This window comes from Poecilia formosa, unplaced genomic scaffold (assembly GCF_000485575.1).
Source record: "Poecilia formosa unplaced genomic scaffold, Poecilia_formosa-5.1.2 Scaffold66, whole genome shotgun sequence".
NCBI classification, from domain to species: Eukaryota; Metazoa; Chordata; class Actinopteri; order Cyprinodontiformes; family Poeciliidae; genus Poecilia; species Poecilia formosa.
Genome location: NW_006800005.1, coordinates 112,802 through 124,843, shown reverse-complemented (window position 1 = coordinate 124,843; position 12,042 = coordinate 112,802). Strand labels below are relative to the sequence as shown.

Here is a 12,042-nt window from a genome sequence, read left to right as displayed (position 1 = left end):
CAAAATCAGAAAATGGAAAAAAAAATAAAAAGTACAGCCTTTTAGGTTGTATTGTTAATTGTTAGCTTGTCGCATCGCACAACAGTTAGCATATCCCACAGGTTATAATTGCGCCGCCATCAGCACTTGTTCCTGGTTCATTGTGGTCTTCTTAAAGTTTTCTCTTCTTCACTTCTCTTGAGTAGTTTCCTTCCGAACGATGAGGTATTGCTTCACCACCTCATTGTTTTGGCTGTAGCCGGTTAACTCTGTAGTTCGTTAGCTTTTTATTTACCTTGTGGTAGATGACTTGGTACCACTAAACATGACCTAACCAGCATTGTTACTTACACCACTGTTTAGGAAACCTTGTTTTAGATTGAGAAGTTGTAAAATGTAAAGTTTGTAGGGTAGCTTAGCAGTTTTTTTCTAGTGGTTGATGACGTGTAACCCACTGGAAATGTTCTGACCCAGCGTTCTCAGTGACCATCCCTGTTGTAGCTTCTAAACAGCCTGTTTAAATTGAGCCAGTCCTTTCCTCCTTCTTCCACGCCTCTTGCAAAAATGATGTAGCCGGCTGCCATCTGTGTAAACAGGCACGGCTAGTTGGATCTGCAGCCTCTCATCTCGCTCTCACTGAAGCAACCCATGAGCGTTCCCAGCTCTGCGTCTGAGTGGGGTGACAGTGGAGCGGAAGATAGGGGGGGGGAGAGAGAAAAAAGGAGGGAGGAGAGGAATGAATGGATGAAATTATCCTCTTATTGGACCCTTAATGCTCTTTCACTCTGAAGCTTTCCCAAATCGGTCCAGAGATAAAACCCTTAAGATTATCCCGAAGGCAGGAAGAAGACCCTTGGTTTTAATTTCTGTGGATACGAGCGCAGAGTTGACTCGGTTCTCATAGTACATGTGATGGGGTGGGGGACCCACCGGTACTTGGTTCCTTTCCTAAGCACCGCACTTTTTTTTTTTCTGTGTTTGCAACTGTGCCTCTTGGAAAAGCGTTTGTTTGCTCAAGAGCTTTATTTACATTCACAGGCACTTTTTGGATGCCGTAAATTGATTCCAGGCCCGTTCCTGGGTCGTGTCCATCAGCTCCGCCGTGGTCCACAAACACTCCGCACACAGCGGGGCCATTCTCGAGGCCCGCTGGCCGCCACAGGGACACACAGAAGCCATTTTGTGGAAACGTCCTAAAAGTTTGGTCGAGGGTTTCAGCGGATTGCGTTTCTCGTGTTAACCCTCCGCTCTCACCTGCATCCTAAATTCTCCTTCTGTTCGTTTTTTTTTTTTTTTTTGCCCTCCCCTCCATCCCCTTTCCTCTGGCCTGCTGCGGTCAGTTTTCCGGACCGTTCTTGAAAGCAACCCAAAGACTGTGAACATCGCAGGAGTCTCCCTGTCAGTTCGCTCTGAACTGCCTAAGGGAACCACAAGCGAACCACTAGAATGGGCTGAGGCAGATAGTGAAACTGCACAGAAGAACCTCACAGTGCACAGTCAAATTGTCGCATGTGCCTTCGCTCCTAGCCTGCCTCGCTGCAGGAATGTGGGCTGGGGGGGGATTTGCCCGCTCTTTGGTTGGAAAATTTCCACTACGAGTCCATCTCAATGTGCCAGTTTCGTCTCCTTAACTGGACTGACCTCAGGAACCGGGAGGAGAATGGAAACACGTGCGTCAGGTCTTTAGCCGCAAGAAGATAAAGGCAACATCCAAAGAATGTCTCTGGCGCTGATAAGAGCCGTCATTGTCCGGTGTGTCCTGACACGGAGACAGGGCTCCTCGCCAACCTCTGACCCTCCACGGAGCCTTAACCTCAGCCGTACCGCGCCCCACCCTGAACAAGCTGCTTCCCCTCAGGACAGAATCAACTCTTTGTGTGTGTGATTTGTTATGGTTTTTACTTCGCTCAGCCGTGCGCGCCTTTTTCCACCATCGCAGCTTTGCTACTGTGAGGAATTTGCGGCGAAAATTTATGTGTCTGTTTCGAGCTTCTCCTCCGCCTCGGGCCTGTTCTCCTATTTATGATGGTGTGAGCCATCAACTGGAAGTGGAGACTAAAAATACATTGAAGTCAATGTAATTTGGACAGTGCATGGCGAGGTCAGTGAGTGCAGGGTGCTGTTTATTCCCTCGCCAATGCAATATAACTAATGGATCTTGACTTGAATTTTCTCCACAAGCCACAAAGAGTCTTTGTGATGGGTTGTATTCCAGTCATATCAGAGCTAACCACGGCATTAGACGTGGGGTTTGGAGTTAGAGTTCTGCAGATTTGTATCTTCTTTTTTGTTTTTTTTTCTGAACTTGTCTTCTGATTCCACTTACTGTGTCTTGCTGGAGTGTCCACACCCCTGCAAATTCTCCCGATATTGTCATGTTACAACCACAAACCTCAGTGTGTTTTATTGCAATTTTTATGGGATAGCCCAACACAAAGTAGCTCATAACTGTAAAGCAGAAGGAAAATGATACACGATTTTTGAACATGCCTAAGGATTCACAGGCATTTTTATTAAGCTCCATTTGCTCCCTAACAAAAACCAGAGCAGATGGTGTCCAGAAGCAGCGTTGTTGGTAACTAGTGTGGTTTCATCTGGGCGTAGGTCCAGGTGTTCTGTGAAGGCCTCAAAGCTTTGTTAGAGAACAAACATCGTCATGAAGACCAAGCACCACCACAAGTTTAAAGCAGGGTTAGCCTCTATATCCAAGCTGTGGGCATCTGACCGAGCATTGTTCAACACATCGCCTGAAAACAGGAAGAACAGGCACAACTGGAAAGCTGCCAAGACATGGCCGTCAACACGGTGTCCACACGTCTGTAAAAGATCTTAAAGTCATGCATCTATGATCAACCAAGTGCTAATAGTCACATTTAAGACTTTTAAGAACTTTTTAATGCCACCTTGAACCAAATCATTAATAACAGGGATGGTTTGGGGATCAAGCGTAATACAGCAAGTTTTCTGTGTCAGACATGGGTAAGTGTAAATTTATCGTCGGTTGGCTAGACGATGAACGTTTTTGCCACTGGCTCACTTCTGTTGCCAACCAATCCGAGGCTGGGGTGCATTCTGTAAAAAATAAAATAAAATACAACTAAATGCTGAAGCTTGGGCCTATGGGGGTTCACACCATAGAGAGTCATGCATTGTGAGAAGCACAAACCCACTGCTAAGAGCCAACCACAGAGGCCAGAAAATTCACAATAAATGCTACGCCTGATGGTAATACAGCATGATCCCCCAAACATCCCTGTCATTAATAGTTTGGTTCAAGGTGGCATTAAAAAGTTCTAAAAAGTTTGACTTGCTGAAACCTGCAGATACTCTGGTCAACCTAAACAGCATATCATTTAGGGAAGCAATAGAGAGGCTCATGAAATCTCTGATCCACAGTGAGGAAAGGCTGTTGACAGGACAACTACTCATTATGAATTCCCCAACATTGATCAGTACATTAGATGTTAATTTACCTGATGATTCTGATGATAGAACTGAACTAAATGTAATGTTTCTTGCTTGTTTCAGAATCAGTTTGTGTATTTTGTTAATAGCGTCGATAGTTTCTTTGTCTCAACTGCCTTGCTGCTGAAACAAAGAATCTCGACTTGAACACGTTTAACAGGTGTCAGTCCCATTAGGCTGCACTGTACTCGTTCTCCACTCCAGTTTAAAGACATCCAGACGTTATTGTGTCTTTACATCCGCAGCAGTCTGTGCCATGACGTCTCCCCCGTCTCACATTCTGGCCCTCTCTCTGGGAGTGTCCCTCAGCCTGGAATAACAGCGAGCGCTGGGGAAGCAGGAGCGGCTCAGGGAGCGGTGCTGTTTTAAAGGCCCGGGGCAGGGCCTCCTGCGGCCGTCTCGTTTGTCTTGGCTCAACATTCCCAGCCCCTCCGTGCGCCCCTGTGGTCGGCCGGTTGGTCTGGGGGCAGACTGTCATCTCCCCCCACCCAGACAAAGGCATCTAGCTCCAGTCTGTCGATGAGCAGCGGCTCCGAGCTGTTTATGCAAAGTGTGACAAGCCGGCCAACGATCGACAGCTGCATTTCCTTTACATATGTGCGCATAACTGTGTTGAATGTTTTAACAAATTTGGAGTTTCCATTAAATAGTTAAAATCACACATGAATAAATTTAATGTGATAAGTCTTGAAAAAGTATGCCATGAGTAGGCCTGTCATGATAAATTTTGCTAGACGATAAATTGTCCCAGAAGGTATTGCGATAAACGATAATTTTGTTTTGGGACAATTTTAAAGTAATATGATAGTAATTATATTTACAATCTCAAAGATTAATAAATTTTATTTTCTAATGGACATTTAACACTGGAACTGGAAGACATTTTAAATATCTTCCAGCAGAAACAACAATTAAAATGTCTGTAAAAACAAAATTGTCCTTCAAGAAAGGGCTAGTCCAGACCAAAACACCAGACTAAAGTCATCCAGTTTTCGACCAAAAACTGGATGACACAAGTTTTCTGCCAAACTTGGACAAAAAACAATAAATCATGCAAATAGAAATAATTGAGCTAGTTTTAAGTCATCATGCGATTAATCAGCTTATTGCCTATTGTGACAGGGCTAGCCACGCCATCATCATCCTCCCACTTCCTGTCGTCTTTTCTGCCAGTTTTAACAAACGCTTGTTGATCACGTGTCTCGCCTGATGTGAAGAGTGTTTCCATTGCAGTTTTGCAAGACACACCAATTTCAATACAGCTGAAAAACCTCCTCATCCTAGCACAAAAAAAAATCTTTTATCGTAAAAAGCGAGTTTTTTCGAAATTGGCGTGTTCCCATCAAGTTAATTTATTGTCATAATTCCAATTTGCGCAATTTTACGCTCAATGGAAATGCAGCTTCTTTTAGGAAACCAAGCTCTGCAGATTTGGTCAGTCATGTAATTTTTTTGTTTATTTTTTTTTGTACATTTCTTGGTGGCTCTGGGCCAAGAACTGCACACAGCCTCTTTGTTTTGTTTTTTGGGTTTTTTCCCCCCAAATGTGCTGAGTCCAAAATCCATTCAAACTTTTGCTCCACAGAACTGACCCAAACTGATAAAATATTTGCTTTACTTCAGGAACCATAATGTAAGCTGTCCAGCCTTGAGGGCCTAAATCAAATTTGACTGCTTTAGGTGTGCTATGTGAACACACGGTCTGCCAATGCAGCGGCAATCTAAACCATCTCTCCCGTTTCATAAGAAGCACCTGTGTTTGGAGACTTAACATTCCACATACTTATCTGACCCTATAAAGGAGTTTTCGTGCAGCACACATGTGCTGAATAAACTGTACGGCACCGTGAAGCTGCACTCTCTCCAGAGGGCTTGTAGCAATATGTCAACCAGCTACCAAGGCGCTTCTACTCTGCAAAGTCAAATTCAGCCAACATGTGTCCAGACTGTGTCGGATCGATTCTCGAACATGTAATCTTCACCTGTAGCCATCTTTTTTTCCCACATAGTTTGCTTGTTGTGACAACTGTAAACGGCGAGCCGCAGGCGACACTGAAAACAAAAACTCCAGACTCTCTTTCCCCTCCTCCGCCCTCCCTTCCTCCCTCCGTTGCTCTGTCAGACAGACAGAAAAGCCACTGCGACACACATGGGACTTGCACTCCAGCCTCTGTGTGACCTGTCAGGGTGATCCAAACAAACATCCGCTCTCCGCCTTAAGAGACCCGCAGTGTCTGCACGCATTCTGTTCTCGACGGGAACTGGTCGCTAAAGACAACATAAATTTAAAGCTTGAATGTGGCCACGGTTGTCGGCTTGCGTGCGACTACTAGGCCTGCTCATTCACGACGCTTCCAGTCAATGCTTGGACCGTTGACCCTTCGCCTCGGTCGTAACTCGAGCTCCTGAAGCCAGGGTGGAGCTAGCAGGGATGCTCCAGCTAGGTGGTGTCCCTGTTGCAGTGTGAGGGGGGCTGAAAATGTAAGATCTGAATGGATGCGCCGCAGGAGGGCTGTGTCCTCCTGAAAACCTGAAGGGACCTTACAGGGCTCACATCAATCACTCACAGGACGGCATCAACACACTCTTTAGCGTGTTTTATTGGGATTTTATGTCTTCGTTGACTTAGTGCCGCCTTTGAGGCGCAACTCCTCCTCTGAGCTGCAGTTTCAAGGCTGATCTTCCACCCTCAACTCCCCCACTCAGCTCCTTCAGACTAGCCAGAATCAATCAGCAAACACCTGATGGAACTGTGCATCTGCTGAGCTCATCATAGGAGCTGCTTCTCAGTGCAACACTGGTATAAAACGTTGTTAAAGGGTTAATAGAGGAGCCAAGTTGTGATGACGTCTTGAAGGTTTCTTAAAGAGACAGCGGCCCAACTTGAAGGTGTTAAATTACGATGCCAAATTTTATTTAAGTCATATTTGATATCCATGTCATTTTTATGACAAGTGATGATAGCGTAGTCTCTAGATCGCTACCATCAAGAATCTAGGCACGTCTGTTCTGTAAAGTTAGAGCAGACTTTGCAGTTTAAACTGTAATTTTCAGTATTGTGCCTGGAAAATGCACAATACTGCCTCTTTAAATCCGCCTTGTTCAACATTTAGAAACTAAAAATCTCCAACCGGAGGGAAGAAATTGTAACTCCCTGTGAAGAGGATGAAAATCATTACTTTGTTTTGCTCTATCTGATAACAAGTTTGTGGTCGTAACGTGACAAATGCAGAAAAATGTGAGGCATGTAAATACTGTGTCTAATTGTCACTCCTCCCCACCAGGCCATAAAAGGAAAAAGCGAACCAGAGGAACATGAATCTGGACGACTTCTGTCTGTGTCTGTTTTTTTTTGTTTTGTTTTTTTTTCTTGTCTGTACGATTCACTCCCAGCCTGTTTGCGTTTAGGTCTAGAAACACAGCCACAGGTGTTGGTCACTAATTATACCAGGATATTGTTAGCCCCAGCCTGGCATATAGCACTGTGCAGGGATCTAGGCTTGCATGGAGCTCAGTCCCAACTGGGTTGTTTTTAAAATCCTGCGGAACAAGGCCCCTCTGTGGTGCCGCTCACGTCCGTGTGTTTAAACTAGAGAGAAAGACCCTCTCTCCCTCCCTGGGATTTTTTTCTCTCTCTTTCTGAGAAACTGAGGCTTTTTTCTTTCTTTCTTTTTCTCCCTTCACATTATTGCCGCTGCAAAGCAGCAGCAGCAGCGGGAACAATGTCCTTCCACTCTGTCTCTCGCTTTTTCACACAGCGCTCGCTGGGACGGGCACATCCACCCCACTCAATCATCCGCACACAAATGCAGACGCGCCCCGCTCCTCAACTCCCCGCCCTGCCCCTTATCCACACTGTGTATAAAAGCTGTATCGAATTGCACCTTGAGCTTAATTGGCTCGGCGGTACAGTGTGCCGCTGTCGAAAGTGACAAATCGGCCTTTCAGAGCCCCAGAGAATGTCTGCCCACTGCCATGTCAGGGGACACGGCGGGCAGGGGGGGGGAGGAAAAAAGTTAATTGTCCTTCGGGCTGCGGCTCAAAAGATGTCGTAACTGTGGATGAATTCGTGGGAGATGCAGTTTGAAGCTTTCGGAGGTTTATTTATTTGCCTCGTTCCTCTACTTCAGACAGAGCCTGGCGGTGCAGAGGCCCGAGGGCGATGGGCAGCATCAGGGAAAGAAAGGGCCTCAGGCTCTGTGTCTCTACCAGAGCAAAGCTTTTCCACAGACTCCTAGCTGCTCCCTTTTGTCACCCGGCACTCTCACCGAGCGTCCGCTTTAGTTTGACATCTCTGCAGATTAACGCAGACCGTAAGAACTCAGAGAGTTAGAGTCCTACGAAGGGATTCTTTCTTCATAAAGTCTTTACATCTTCCCACGTCAACCTGAAACTTCAGTGTTTTATGAAAGAGGCAGGATTATGTATTTTGTAGCACAAACTTCAGTTGTGATAAAATGCTATCTGTATTAAATATGACTTAAAATAAATTTGAATTTGTAATTTAATGCCTTTAAATCGGGCCTCTGTCTGTCATGTTGGATTTTAGTTTCCTGACCCACATGCAAGTTCACACAAAACCAGAGAACACTGTTCAGTGAAAGTTTAATGTATTTTAAACAGTGCAGTCAAATTGTGCTCCAGAGGATGGGTAGGCAGGTCAGCTCGGGTTCTGTTCGGAGAAGGGAGATGTTAGTAGGGACCAGAGATGAGGGATCTTGATTGGTTTAGAGGAATAAGCTTACTGTCTTTCGGATGGAGGTTGCGCGGAGGGAAAAAGGCTAGAATCCGGGAGCGTCTCTGAGGACCAATGATGGAGAGGGAAGGAGCGCGGCAGGCGGAGATGTTTGGTCTTGGCAGGAAGCGATCTTAAAGTCCAGACGTGGTTCCTGGCTTGATTTTGACAGCTTGTCGTTTTCTGAGGGAAGACACAAAATTACTTGAAGTCTCATAAAACATCCATAACATGATTTCTGGTTAGACTCTGACCAACAAGTGGGACCATCGAGCGATGAGTGACTGCTCCTCTGCTTCTTAAAGGTCCACCACTCAATCACTCGGAATCAGATGCCGGTGCGCCAGCCTGTCAGAACTCTCCTCCGAAGATCCTCTATAGGAAAGAGCACTCACACCAACCCAAATCCTAACACTGTCTCTTTAAAAACTCCTGCTCTTTCTGGAGCTCCACCTTCAGGAAGTCATCACCACATTTCTCCTCCATTAACCCTTTAACTACATTTTCACCAGCGTTTCACTGAGAAGTTGCTCGTGAGATCAGTAGATTCTACCAGGTGTTTGCTAATTTCTGCTGGCTAGAAATTAGCAAACACCTGGTGTTTACTAATTTGGGGGAGTCTCCTCGAAGGCGTAGCTAGGTGCAACCAGGCGTTTTTCCACAGCCGAATGGTTACCATGGTGATTAAAGTATTTCTGAGACATGCATTAAAAAATCAAGGCAATGCTCCAGGTGTGGTTTTGATGAGGTAATAACATTATAACATGATTTAAAGCTGAAAAAACATTACATAATACTCCCCTTAACGTTTTTGTGTGAAAATCAACACAAAGTGGTACATAATGCAGAGGTGAAGCACTCAAAAGTTGTACTCAAGTGAGAGTAAAACAGTATTGAGTAATAAAAAGTTTACTCAAGCTCTGACTGATTAACACATCAACCATTTCATATTCAAAAGCTACATCATCAGATGGACCAAAATCTAAAGTTATGTGAAAATGTTGACGTTTTAAACTTAAATACTTGGCATAAAATACTGCTTTAGGAAATGAAAATATTTCATATAAATAATTACAAAATGACAAAATCAGGAAAAGAACATTTTTGTCTATTCATTTTCTTTCAATATGAGACGAATGAAACTGTAACAAAAACTGCATAAGCTGTTAAACAAGCTCACGGAGTCACTCCAGAAATTGTACTCAAGTCAGAGTACTGATACTTCATATTAAAATTACTCAAGTAAAACTAAAAAAGGCAGTACTCCTAAACATACCTTTTTTTTTTTCTTTTTTTTTCAAAATGTTAAGTAAATGTGGATGAAGGTGCTCTGGTCAGACGACACCAACACTGATCCCTCTGGTCTACATGCAGAAGACATCTGCTTGAAAAATTAATGCTGCGCAAAACTCAAGAGTCTATAAAGGACTTGAGACCAGCAGGACACAAACCATGGAAACCAGTTTAGGTCAGGGGTCTGAGACCTTTGCAATCCTAAGAGCCATGTTTACCTCCAGTCCAGCTGATTGAGACTTGTTTAGAGTCCCAAATGTTAAAGGCCTTAAAAATAAACTTAAATACTTGGCATAAAATACTGCTTTAGGAAATATGTTACTTTTTAAAGATACCCCATTTTATTTGTGTGTTTAGGTTTGAAAATAAAGAAAAATGTTTGCAAAGCAAGGAAAAGACATTGTAGAAAATCAGTTTATTACATGAAAAAAACCTGCTTAAATCAGCATTTGTGATGAAATATTTTAATCATCATCATTGTCAGGGAGTGGTGGTTTGAGAGATGGTGAGGATGAACGCTGAGACCAGGTTGTGAAGAAAATGATGAATTTAATGATGAAAGGCTCAAGCAGTCCAAATACAGGCGACACAGCAGAGAGTTTAGCACATAGCTAATACCGGTAGCAACTGACATAAAAGACTGTACACTGAAACAAGCAAGCTCAGGACTTCACAATTCAACTGCGGAAAACTGACTGACAAGCGACAAAGCATACAACCTTCAACAGGTGGGACTAAATACACTGGGGGGTAATCACAGGAACGAGACACAGCTGGGATCAATCAACGGGGAAGATGCAGAAACAACAGAGACTCACAGGACAGAAACTGAACACAGAAAAACCTTAAAATAAATACACAGAAACACGGATCATGACAGTACCCCTCCCTGCCCTCACGGGCGACTATCAGACGGCCAAAAAAAGAAACAGTCCAGATCAGGCAGCACGGCAGACAGATTAGCACACTGCTAAATACCGGTAGCAACTGAAAACCTGAAGACTGAAAACGAGAGCTAGACCAACACAGGACTTAACAGTTCAACTGTGAATGTAAGCAAACAAATGATGAATGACGTAAACATGACAAGGATCCGACAACAGACAAAGACAACAGGTGGGACTAAAAACACAGGGAGGGTAATCAGGCAACTAGACACAGCTGGGACCAATCAACAGGGAGGACAGGACAGAGACTCACAGGGAAACAGGACTAAACACAGAAAATCTCGAAATAACTACACAGAGAAACACAGATCATAACAATCATCTTAGAACGACCTGCTGAGTTCGAGCTAAAAATGGGCGAAACTCTCCCCTGCCTCTGTCCTGAGCTTCAAGAGACACAGACTTCCACACCACGCTTTTCTGGATTCTTTCCTTTTATTAAAAGAATCCCCCCGCCTCGTAATTTACGCTCTTTCATCTGTTTTAATCGTGTAACATCCCTTTAACACTTCAAAATCTGCAGCTGAAGCGTAATGACGTGGAAAAACCCAAAAGCTGTGAGTAATGCTGAGCAACCAGCAACCAAGTCCATGAAGACTCGGCGGATATTTCAAAAACTAGTCACTGTGTACCGTGTGTTTCGTCTGCGTCTGGTGTGACGGCGGACTCCGCCGCCTCAGACCTGCCGTTCCTCCCCGCGGAGCGGCTTTATTTCTGATATCCTTCTGGCCTCCCTGACAACTCACTTCTTTCATTTCAGTCTCTCACTGCTATCTGCCAGACAAGATAGCACAGAGCATATCTCACATACACACACACACACACACACACACACACACACACTCACAGGCAGGAGGACCTGCTGAGTGTCAGTAAGAAAACAGCTGCGGATGCAAAGCAAGACGGCAGTAAGAAAGAAGAGAGCAGCAGGTGTCCAAGAAGCTGCTACTGCTGCTAAAGAGAAGGGAAACCAAGAGAGAAGCAAAAAATATATGAGGAAATTAAGGGTTTTCCTTTTCTTCTTTCTTTTTTTTTCTAGTAATTCATAACATTAGCAAAATCTTCCACTTCCTGTGTTTGTGGCGGGAATTTACAACCATCCAGAAATCGTACTATCAATTAAACTGGCACTGAAGTCAAATCTGAGGTTTTTCTGTTTGTTGTTTTTAGATTATCATCAATGTTTCCACAGATTCTGCTAACAAATTTAGAAATTCTCCACATTTATTGAGCCACTATTTTACCAGGAATCTGTGTCGTTTCTTTTATAAAATGAAAGCAAAAATCACCTTGAGATGATAAGAGAGGAAAAAGCACGTCAGTGTTTTTTGTTTTTTTTTCTCCCTTTGTTCACACTGGGACAGGAACATTTCACACATTGTCAAAGCCAATAATCGGTCAAACGAGCTGAAAGTGAGTCATAAAAAATATATATATAATTTTTCTTCATAAGCTCTCAGCCTTATTAAACAAACTTTATACTGTGTTTTCTCTTGACTAGGATGATGCCCAACTTAATCTGGTTCTAGTTTCACGCCACAAACCCAGTTCGATGTCTGATTTGTTGAACTCATTAGTCAGGTTAGCTGCTCCACAGAGATGAAGAAGCCAAATATGCCTAAA

The 12,042-nt window shown here is 43.9% G+C and overlaps 1 protein-coding gene and 1 long non-coding RNA gene across 2 annotated transcripts in view; one reads left to right on the top strand and one right to left on the bottom strand.

Annotated features, from left to right (window-relative positions):
* The window catches only part of gpc3 (glypican 3), a 199,814-nt gene that overhangs the window by 184,353 nt on the left and 3,419 nt on the right, over nt 1-12,042 (top strand). The window lies entirely within an intron of this gene.
* On the bottom strand, nt 8,033-10,269 carry LOC107836545 (uncharacterized). The gene is made up of 2 exons (XR_001662461.1): nt 8,434-10,269; nt 8,033-8,362 (listed from the first exon to the last, which is right to left on the bottom strand). It is a non-coding gene; the product is annotated as an uncharacterized LOC107836545 (long non-coding RNA).